A 10,828-nucleotide genomic window follows, 5' to 3' on the forward strand; every position below is an offset into this window, starting at 1 on the left:
TAGCAATATCAGTAGTGGTAACTTCATTTCCTGTTCCAGTATGGAAGATTGTGTTAGAATGAAACAATCTTGTCCTAAAAAGCTTTTTCTTTACTATGTTGGGAAGACAAGCTGATAATGTAAAACAGCTTTCTTTTTGATCACAGCACCTTGAAATAGTCTGGTTTAGAACAGCTGGCTTTTTTGGTATACTTTAAATTTCAGGTTCATTGTTCCTTGTAGTATATTTCTATTCAGCAAAATTAAATTCTTGTAAACAAAAGATATTTTGAAAATGAGAAGAGTTTTTAATCCTATTTAATTAAATAATATGTTTGTTTAAAGCAAAGAGATTTTGGGGGTTGGCTTTTGTTGGGTATTTTTTTATAGCCATACCTAGAGATGCAGTAACATGTTACCTGAGTGTGATGTGCGTCACCATTTTTCTGGAGTCTTTGACCTGCAACAAACTGCTTTTGTGTTTTTCCCAAAAGGATTTACTCTTACCCTTCAATGACCTTTTCAAAAGATGCATAAATTATGGTTTAATTATCTTCTGCTATAATCTCTGTAGTTTAGACGATGAAAAAAACAACAGTGGATTCAGGCTTGTGGTTGGGTGAAAAGTGGGATATTAGAGATGGGTTATTGATTTGAAAGGAGCTGGAGAGATCAGTAAAGAGTAGGGAATCAGCAGGTAAATGAGGTAGGAATGCAGTTTCTTGGTATGAGATGACTTACGATAGGAATGCTCTATTCAAGATGAAAGCTGAGATGGGGAAAACTAAGTTGGTGATGACTATATTATTTATTTAGGAGAGGAGAACTGAAGATATGTTGCTTTCCTCCTGATCTGGAGGAAAATGTGTAAGAACATGCATAGAATTGGGACTAATACCAGCAGTGTTTGTGCAATGGCTACTGCTGAGGGCAAATGTCATTAGTAAGAAATTTGGACTAGTTTGGCAAAAGAGGCGTCTAACCTCCATAGGTAGGAAGTAGGGCAATATTCATTTATGTGCTAAACTAAAATTGGGGCAAAAGAAGTCAAGGCATAAGCCATTGGGAAACAAGAGCTTTCACAGCTGCCTAATAGCAGCAGCCCACACAGGTCCACATTGCAGACAGCAGCATTTATGCATTGGAATGATGTTTCCTACAGTGCCTCTCATTAAATCTTTCAATGTGACTTCTTTTCTTAGTAGCATTTTGTGAAACCCTGATTATCTGGTGTTCCTTACTAACATCAGTATACTTTCTTAGCAGCCTGGGATGATTCTCCCCTGTCTGCACATATGGATGTCCTCTTCTACAGGACAGTGTGAGTCCTATGCCCAGTCACTGCTGCTTTTCATTCCTTTCAGTGGGCTCCAGCCAGCCAGCTTTCTGAATCTTTGTTTGTGACATGGGCTCTTTGCTGAGAGGGTGCTTGGTTGCTGAGTGGCCTTCTCAGGGAAGCAGTCACAGCAACAAGCCTGACAGAGTTCAGGAGCGTCTGAATGACACTTGGTCATTTAGTTTATTTTTAGGTAATCCTGCAAGGAACAGGGAGTTGGACCCAATGATCCTTATGGTTTCTTTCTAACTCAAGATAATACGTGTTCCTAAATGCAGCTGTTGTGCTGCTTGTTTCACAGGCACTGAGCTGTAAAGCAAAAGCAGTCCTTGGACTGCAGGGTGTATTGAAAAAGGTACGGACAGCTTTGGCAGTTTACAAGAGAAATAGTAGTTGAACTGCTGCTACATTTGGATGCCTCATTTTCCCAACATCTAGTGAACCAAGCTCCTTCCAGGGTTATAGGTGATAGCACTTCTCCAAAATTAGCAAAGTGTCTTCCAAAATCTGGCCTGTGTTATCCAGTGAAATGGCAAGTAAGGACTCCCCTGAAACATAAGTAGCCAAGTATGTGTTCCCAAATACACTTTGTTTTGTAAGTAGTCATGGAGAGAACAGGAAAAGTTACTCAGGAAATATGTATCACTTCAGCAACATTTCATGATTATGTACTTGGGTGCTATCCTGATAAATGTGTGATAGTGGGCTATGGGATATTACATTAATTCTCCATGGGATAGGATTTAATCTCTGTAAGGATCTAAAAATTAATTTTGTTTTCATCTGAAGCTGTTCTCTTTTATTATTTGTCTTTCTATAACTGTTATTTAACATCTGGTTAGCATCCGTTGCCTGTTTTCAACTTTTGCATTTAAACAAAATATGGAAGTGAGAGATAGCCATGACACAGAATAGATGTAATTTAGTGCTATCATATTTACTTCAGATGAAGTATTTGATGCAACACGAGAACACTTTAAATCCTTACCTAATTCATCAATATGTTCAAAACTTGTGACTTTGTCATCTTAGTTCCTGTGCTGTTTGATATTGAATTTGGAATATTGTTTTATTTTGTGTTGTTTTCTGTTTATGCAAGAAAAGGAAGTCCTTAGTACTGTAGCCATCCCTGCTTAGGACCCACCATCCTATTTAAATTCAAGACTGATGAACGCTTCTAACTGGCTGTTTAAGTAGCTGGATTGTCCCATTTTGTTATAAAGTTTAAAATTAGCCCAAGTGTTCCTCAGTTACAATTCTGGGCTGAATGACAGAGACAACTGGAGGGCTTTTCACAGCGGATCCCCTCTTGGAATCTTTGGATTCCATGTTTCTGTTAATGAAGTGTGATGTTCCTGATAGCCATTACCTCTGCTAGACATAGGGAGATAGTAAAGCTCACATCCTTTTCTGTAGTCTTTCAGCCACATTTTTCCATTCCTCTGTTGTGTTGATTTCAAAAGGAGTGGGAGTTTCATCTCTGCCAGGAAATTACTTTAAATCTTTAAATCTTTTTCTTATGAGCCTTTTGCTTTTATGTGTAATTTGTCTGTCACGGTCTTGATATCAAAAGGCATTTTTATGTTTTGTTGTTTTGGGGTTTTTTTAACTACATAAATTCAGACCTTTGGACATCTTAAGCTGTTCGGTTCCCCTGCAGGCATTCTGTCCAGGTGTTCTGCTGTTTCTAGCCAGTGCCTGTACAACAGCACAGCAGTCTGAGTCCAGGCCTTCTGGGAAATACTTCTAGGAGGTGAGTGGTCAGAGTGGCTTCTGCCAGGACTGGGGTGACTTCTGGAACTTTGAAGATCTACTGTATTCTGATTATCCCCTGTACACCTGCCTGCAGCCTCATCCATGCTCTTGCAAATCTGGATTTCACCACACAAATTCCATCATGAGAGCTCACGGGGGTCGTCTGGCCCACTGATGTGACACAGCATGGTGGGGTTTTTTGGGAACCTTCTCCTGTGCTTGGCAGTAGCCAGCTACTGCTAAACTACCAACTGCAGTAAAAGTGGTGTAACATTTCCGTGGGAGTGCAGGCCAACTCACTTGCAGAAAGCATTAGTTAGTGTACGCACAGTGGGTGAGCTTTGAGAGACACGAGCATTCTACTTGGGCTCTCTGTCATTTGGTATCTGCTGCCGATACATTCCTGCAGCTGAGAGGTGCTGAAATGCTGAATATGAGAGGAGGGAGAATCCAGAACATGGCAGCTTTGTGTGGCATGGCAAGGGGAACTCTCCTGTCTCACGTACCAGAGAGAAATACAACCATGTAGGAACCGTTGTTATTAAAGTAACAGATGTGTGTATTTGCTTCCTTTCTGCCATTTCTGCTGTTAGTCTTCTGCAACATCTGATATTTTAATTTTCTACAGAGCAGAAACTGAAATGCAAGAGTTTTGTCATGTGTACATTTGTAAGAGAGGTCAGATTGGGAGTATGTGGTGAAAAACCCAGGTGTTCCATGGTCTTGCTTCTGTGCACAGCTGTGGCAATGTTTATTTGTAAAAACTCCAGTGCCTGTTGAGTTGTGCCTCTTTATTTTTCCTCTTACACATTTACATTTTTAATGTGCTGAAAAAGGTTTGAAAACAAGGTTTCAAGACCTGAGCATAGTATATTATTTTTCTTATTTGAACCATGGTTCTTAGTTTTCTTCATACAGTGTTGACTGCTATGGAAATAGTGACTAGGAAGAGGAGAGCTACCAACTAGGGAGAAATCCTCATGGGAGAGTGATGACAGGCAGCATCTGAGTTGAATAAAACATTGGCAGTAGCTATGGAAAACTCCTCAGAAGGAAAGTGTCATGTGCTAAAAAATTACAATAATCAGCACATACCCTGTTATCTATTGGGGATTTTTGTATCTTTTATACCTTTCTTTTGATGTTTCTGCCATGTTCCTGTCCACTTTTTTTACTGCTCCTTTATGTTAGTTGTGTCTAATGACACAAATACAAATAAGGAAAACCAAGTTTATCTTAAGAAAAAGACTGACCAAAACTCCTAAATTCTGCCTGCTTTGTCATCAGCAGGTGCTTTCCGCTCTTTTCTGTATGTTCTTGGGCCCACAGGGCTTTGATGAACAGTGGTGATTAAAAACAGCCCCCGAGAACAAAGGTTCATCCCCTCCTCTCACTGGAACATGTACCTGTTTGCACAGATCTGCTGTGGCTGAGAGCCAGAGCTCTGCAAGAGGAAAACTCATAAATGAAAAATGATGGAATGGAGTAAGGGAGTAAATACACTTTCCAAACCCTATGAGAATATCACAGAAAAAAAAAAGGAGATTCACATGGCCTTTTTAAGTAATGCCGTGAATTTGATATTGATGGTGTTTGGGTGACTTATTGAGAAAGTGTCTCTATAAATAAAAAATCGGAAGTATTTCAGTCCTCTGGAAAGAGGAGTACATTGAATGCTGCATGGAGAGTCATGTGATGACCAAGTCACACAACACTTTCTCTGCTGAAGGGAAGCAGTATCAATTCATGTTACTGAAAGAAAACAGGTAATGCGTTTAGATTCTGGCAATGGGGTATCAATTCTCTCCACTTAGTGAGCTTGTGTCCAAGGGAGCCCTTTGCCCAGTCAGGATGCAGGGCTAGATGATTTCATACTGAGGTGGAGTAAGAAAGTCAAGAGAGGAGCATGCAGTTAGAGACACATAACAGGCATTGGTAAAAATTATCTTGCCAGTCAAAAATTTAAATATGCAATAGTGGATGGAACTGTGAGATGAAGATGTAATTCCTGGGATGGGAAGAAGCTGCAAGCTAAACTCCACCCTGGGCTGGTCCAACTGGTAATCCATGAAGTGTCTCAATCCATATTTGAATTAGATGAGACAGGAATGAATATTTTGGCTGCTTATACTATAAAACAGGGGTTTTTTTTTTTTCTCTTACACCTATAGATAGCCCAGTTCTTGGCTTAGGAGGTATCAGTCAACCAGAGGGGAGAAACAGTGGTTGGATGAGTGGACTCAGAGAAGAGTGTGCAAGGGCTACTCTGCCTCAAGGCCAGTAACAACTGTCTGGCATCTGTCCTGGGATGTGCTGTGTTTAATGCCTTTATCAGTGAACTGGATGAGATGGCAGAGTGCTCACTTATGAAGTTCACAGATGACAGAACATGTCAGCACGCTGGCATACAGAGACACCTAGAATCCCTGGGGAAATGGGACCACCTCATGAAGTGGAATAAACATCCAGGGAAATCCAGCCCCTGCACAGGAAGAACCCTTGACTGTGATGCAAGACTAGTTTGGGCAGCAGACCTGTTGGCAATCATCTGGGGGAGTTGGTTTTAGTACATCACAGTAGGATGTATTAACTGGAGCAGAGCGAGTGGGCGATCAGTAGGTGGTGATTATCCCCTCTACCCAGTAGCTGTTAGACCACATCTGGATGCTGTGCTCAGGTTTGGCACCCTGAAACCTGATCAATTCCTGTGAGTTCAGTGGAGAGCTGCCACGATGTCAGGCTGGGAGCACAGGCTCTGTGTGGGGCAGCTGGCAGAGCTGGGCTTTCAGCAGAGCTTTGGAAGGAGAGCAGAGAGCAGCCTGCTGACACTGCCTGGGAGGGTACGGAGATGATGGGCCCAGGCTTTTCACAGCAATGTGGGGTGGGAACAAGGGAGACAGTCAGACACTGAACCTGGGTGTAACACTGGCTGCAGGAAGAAGCTTATAAAAAGAAAACTGACCAGAATGGGATCAGTAAGGCATGGAATCAGATTGCCAAAGGAGAATATAATCTCTCGTGTAGATTTTCAGGAACCAGCTGTGTAAAGCTGTGAGCAACTTGGCCTCACCTCATGCCTGACCCTACTTTGAACTAGATTTTGGCCTACAGACCTTCTGAGGTCCTTTTCAGCCTGAATTATCATATGACCCCATTCCTGTAGCAGCATAGCTTTTGAAGTGGGAATCATGAAATAGGACAAGCTTCCCTGGCTTGACAAATTTAGGTCACTCTATTATAGCATTCAATTTTTATTCCACCTGCCATTTAGCATCACCATTGGTGAGTGTTAGCATAGTTTAGAAGATAAATGCAAAACTAATAGATTGGTTATTCCTAATTTTTTTTGATGAGGGTTCAAAATAGTTTCTCACACATTTGTGACGTACATATGCATATATTTATTTATATATATATAGCCATGCCTGCACATATGCAGGCAGCTTGACATCAGATTTTCACTTCTAGCTGATTCCTAGTTACACTACCAGGGACATACGAATTGTTATGCTAATACAGTATGAATTATTGTAGTTGTTGTTATTATTATTATTATTGTAGTATAGTCAAGGCCCAGTGTGGCCATGGGCTTAATTCGTGGTTCTCCTAATCCACTGAGTACTAAATTCAAGTCTTAAGATACTGTGGTGGACTTTTGATCTGGATAAGTAAGGAACTACTTCAGCACAGTCAGGATTGTTTGAAGAATTTGAAATTCTTTTGGTATGTTAAGATGGATATTCCTCAGTGAACGATTGCCAGGACTGAAGACAGGCTGGGGTTGCTGGAAGCAGATTTGAGGAATTGCACATCTCTTGGGGCAGCCAACAGGTGCAGCAGTTTCTGGGGCCTTACTTTGAAATCTTGTGGGTGTTCTGAAAGTTTCTCCTAGGATTGACAGAGGACCCACCTAGGATCCTCAGAGACATCTGAGGAGCATCAGTCTGCTGCTGCTGCTGCTGCTGCAGCAGCAAGAGAATGCTGCAAGAGAATGCTGCAACCTCAAATGGTTCTGGCCTGTTCCTGAAGAAGGGGGGCTCTGAGCTACTGTTCAGCTGATTCCTGCCTGAAGTGGACATGGGCCTTTTCAGTGGGTATTGGGCAGCCCTCCAGAAGCACTGCCTGGCTGAGAACCTGGCTTCCCATAGCAGCAAGCAGTGCAGGACAGAGGCAGGGACCTCGCTGTGAGCAGCAGACATGTGCCCTGCCATGGTGAGAATGTGCCACAGAGCACAAACCCCAGTGTTGGATCAGTGGCCCCTGTGACATCAGCAGCTTCAGCCTAAGTGCAGCTCCACAGGGCTGAGGCTGGAATGCTGAGGACCTGTCAACAGGGCTGAGGACATGGGCTTTTGTGCCTGGGAGTGTCCGTGCTGCCAATTAGCAGAGCTGTGAGAGGATGAAAGTGGCTGTGCATCATCAGTGATAACAAGAATGATCCACCAGATCTTCTCCAGGACCCTGCAGGTGCAAAAGCCTGAAAGCCCCAAAAGCTCCACTTGAGGTACAGGCAGAGTCTGTTGGGTGGGAAAGCAGGACTCCCTCTATGGCAAAGGCTGGTGTCTTCCTGGGCCTGGAAGCATGGCTCCTGCTCCCTGCAGATCTGCTCTCAGGGAAGGGATTCACTCCAGCAGCAAACCAGAAGCTGGAGACTCCCTCCAGTGCATCTCCATACCTCAGCTGGTAGCCCTGGGAGAGAGCAGATAATCCCAGCAGTGGGAGACTATCTACTGACCCAATCTGTTATCTAGGGAGGCCTGCTGTGGTCATGGATTGTGCTTTTCCTTGTGGGCACCAACAATGTACCTTGGACACTTGGAGTGACAGAAGAGGAAACAGTGACCCACCATCAAGTTGTCAGGTTGATGAGGTTATTAAACAAACGGAGTCAGGGGAAAAAATGGGGCTGAGAGGGGCTAATTTTGAGAAAAATAGAGCTTTATGAGGAAAAATCTGCAACCTCTTCTGGGAAACTGAAACACCTGCATGCCTGTCTGAAGTGCCTGTCAGTCTTCCACTGACACGTAGAGCATGAGGAGCAAACAGCAGAAACTGAAGATCTGTGTGCAGTTGCACGGCTGTGATCCAGTTCAGATCACAGAGGTTTAGCTCGCATGACTGGAGTGCTATCACGGATGGATCAAAGCTCTTCAGGGAGGTTGCAACAGGAGGGTGAGGAGGGGGACCTGCCCTGTACATAAGTGCAGCGGGGGTGCACTGAGCTCTCTGTGGGATGGAGGAGGAGCCAGCTGAGGCCTTAGGGGTCAGGATTAGCAGGCAGGCCAACTGGTGATGTTGTGAGTGTCTAATACAGACTGTCTTCTCAAGAAGTGGACAACTTCAGACAACTGAAGCCTGGTCCCTGGGGGTACTTTAGCCTCCAGAGGTTCCTTGCTGCCTCCAGCTGTGGGCTTGTATTATTATGTCTGCCTTCTAAGTAACTGCAATGAAAATGCCAGCCATGGGAGCAAAGCCCTGAAGAATTACATAAGGAGCTGAGTGTTATTGCTGCAGTTGAAGGAAGACACTCTAGATGATTTATCTCACTGCACAAGGAACTGAGTCTGTGGATATCTGTAGCTTGGCCATGCCTCATCTGCCACATTCTTCTTCTTTTAATGGAGATGGTAATGTTTTGGCTACTGCAATGGGCCTGGCTGCTTATACCAGAGAGAGCAGGTTGGACCTTGACCTTTCTATCCTAGAAAGACAAAATTTTAGCCCCTACATCTTGAACAGAAACACTGCATTGCCTTCTCTCCAGTGGGCTTTTTAATGCACCTAATCTGGGCAAGTCAATGAGCCCGATTGCAGAGCTATTCTGCTGGCAAGGACTGGAGGCAAAAGGATGATGGAACAGCTTCTACCACATTGCAAAAGGTTTTGTTTAACACATGCTTTGTTTTGTCACCCAGTTCTCTCTTATAGCACTAGAGACTCCTAAGAGTTATTCATGAGTAAACAGGATGTTTTATTAAGTAGACACAGTACTGGAACCAGGACTGTTTCATTAATATTACATTAATGTAGTATTCCACAGGGATAACTCTGTGTGTCCCTTTGTCATAGAACTTAGCTACTGAAGGAAAAACAAGCCAAAACAAACCCAACGGGCCTTTTCCCATGTTCTGTATGTAATCATTATTGGCAAGGATTTTAACTCCCATTCCTGCAAGGATGGCTGAGGGTTTCTTTCAGGATGTGGGAGATGCCTGTGTGTGTGATGTGAATAGCCAAAACCAGGTCAAGCAGAGGAGTTCATGACTGGACTGGAATTTGTCGGGGGGAGAGGCTGAGATCAAGGAATGGAAAAGTGGCTGTACTGTACAAGAGAGACAGACTGCCTCCAGGAGTGGCCAGAAATGGGTATCTAGGGGCAAAGAAGAACAGAATAAAAATATGCAGTAACTCCCCCAGACATCACTGTTACTGTGAACTATTTTCAGTCCACAGGATTTCCTGAGCTAGTTGTGGTTTAACTGTTTAATAACTTTCAATGGATCTCTTTTCCAAGTCCAGCTTCCCTTTCAGCCCAGAAAAGCTACACATGCAGGGTGCTCCCTGGCAAGCAGCTGCTCTGTGAACTGCTTCTGATTATGTGTTTCTGAATCCAGTTCCTGCTGCTTTCATTTGACCAGGCCTAGTTCTGGTGGCAGAGGATGTTGAATGGTCAGCCCTTGAGCACTCTTAATGATGCTCAGACATTTATGACACTGCTTCAGTTACCTCTGGTTTGGGTTTTTTTGGAAGACTGTAAAGAAGCCATTCTATGTCTTAGATTTAAAAAATGATAGCAAGGAAACCCCAGCTTTCCAAATTCTGTTTCTTTTTGACATGAAGAGACTGGCACTGCCCCCAGTGTTGGTATAGTGATGATTCTTTATTTCTTCTTATAATTCCTACCACTGGGTTTTCTTCTTTGAGCACTGAACTGCTGTTTTAATGAAAGCATCTACCAAAATGTCAAAGCCTTGCTCAGGAAGGGGAACAGTCAGTGGAGAGTGTATCTAGAAAATTGCCTAGCTATGGGGGAAGTTTAATTCTTCAAGCAGGGACTGCAATCCTTTACCTTGCTCAAATAAAGCTTAAATGGCAGAAAACGTGAGGAGAAGAGACAGTACTTCCTTAAACCTTTATTTCCTTTTAATGCTGTTTGCTCTTTGTCTCCAACAGCTGACCCTCTTGCTTAGGATCATGAATGCTGCACTGGCCCCAGTGTAATAGAAGCTGTAGGTGAGCCAATATTTCATTATCCAAACCCAGGACAGAATTTCTTCATCTGAAACTGTTCAGTTTCCTCTTAATATGAATTCTTGTTAACTTCCTTCAACCTATGACATACTTCCAAATTTCTCAGTAGCACTATTAACTTGCTTACAAGCAAATTTTTACAAAATATTGCATGTCAAAGTTTACTTAGGCCTTCAGAAGTGTCTCCCATGACAGCTGCATTTGCCACTTGACTATCAGCCTGAAATTTTTGTAGGTAACTGCTTCTTTCTATTTTTTTTCTGCTATTAAAAAATCACCAGTTTTGCAATCCAACCCTTTGCACACACCAAACTAGGTAAGACAGTTTTTTTGTTTATAGCAGGATGAGAAAACTGTCCAAGATCAATTTGTAATTCACTGGAAAATGGTCTGGCTTTCATACCTAAGGAAAGGGTGTACATTTCTCAGTTGTACAACCAGTATAGTATTTGATGAAGGTAGTAGCTGGTAATTAGTTAGCAGCACATATAGAATGACTATAATACT

This window comes from Prinia subflava, chromosome 3 (genome assembly GCF_021018805.1).
Source record: "Prinia subflava isolate CZ2003 ecotype Zambia chromosome 3, Cam_Psub_1.2, whole genome shotgun sequence".
NCBI classification, from domain to species: domain Eukaryota; kingdom Metazoa; phylum Chordata; class Aves; order Passeriformes; family Cisticolidae; genus Prinia; species Prinia subflava.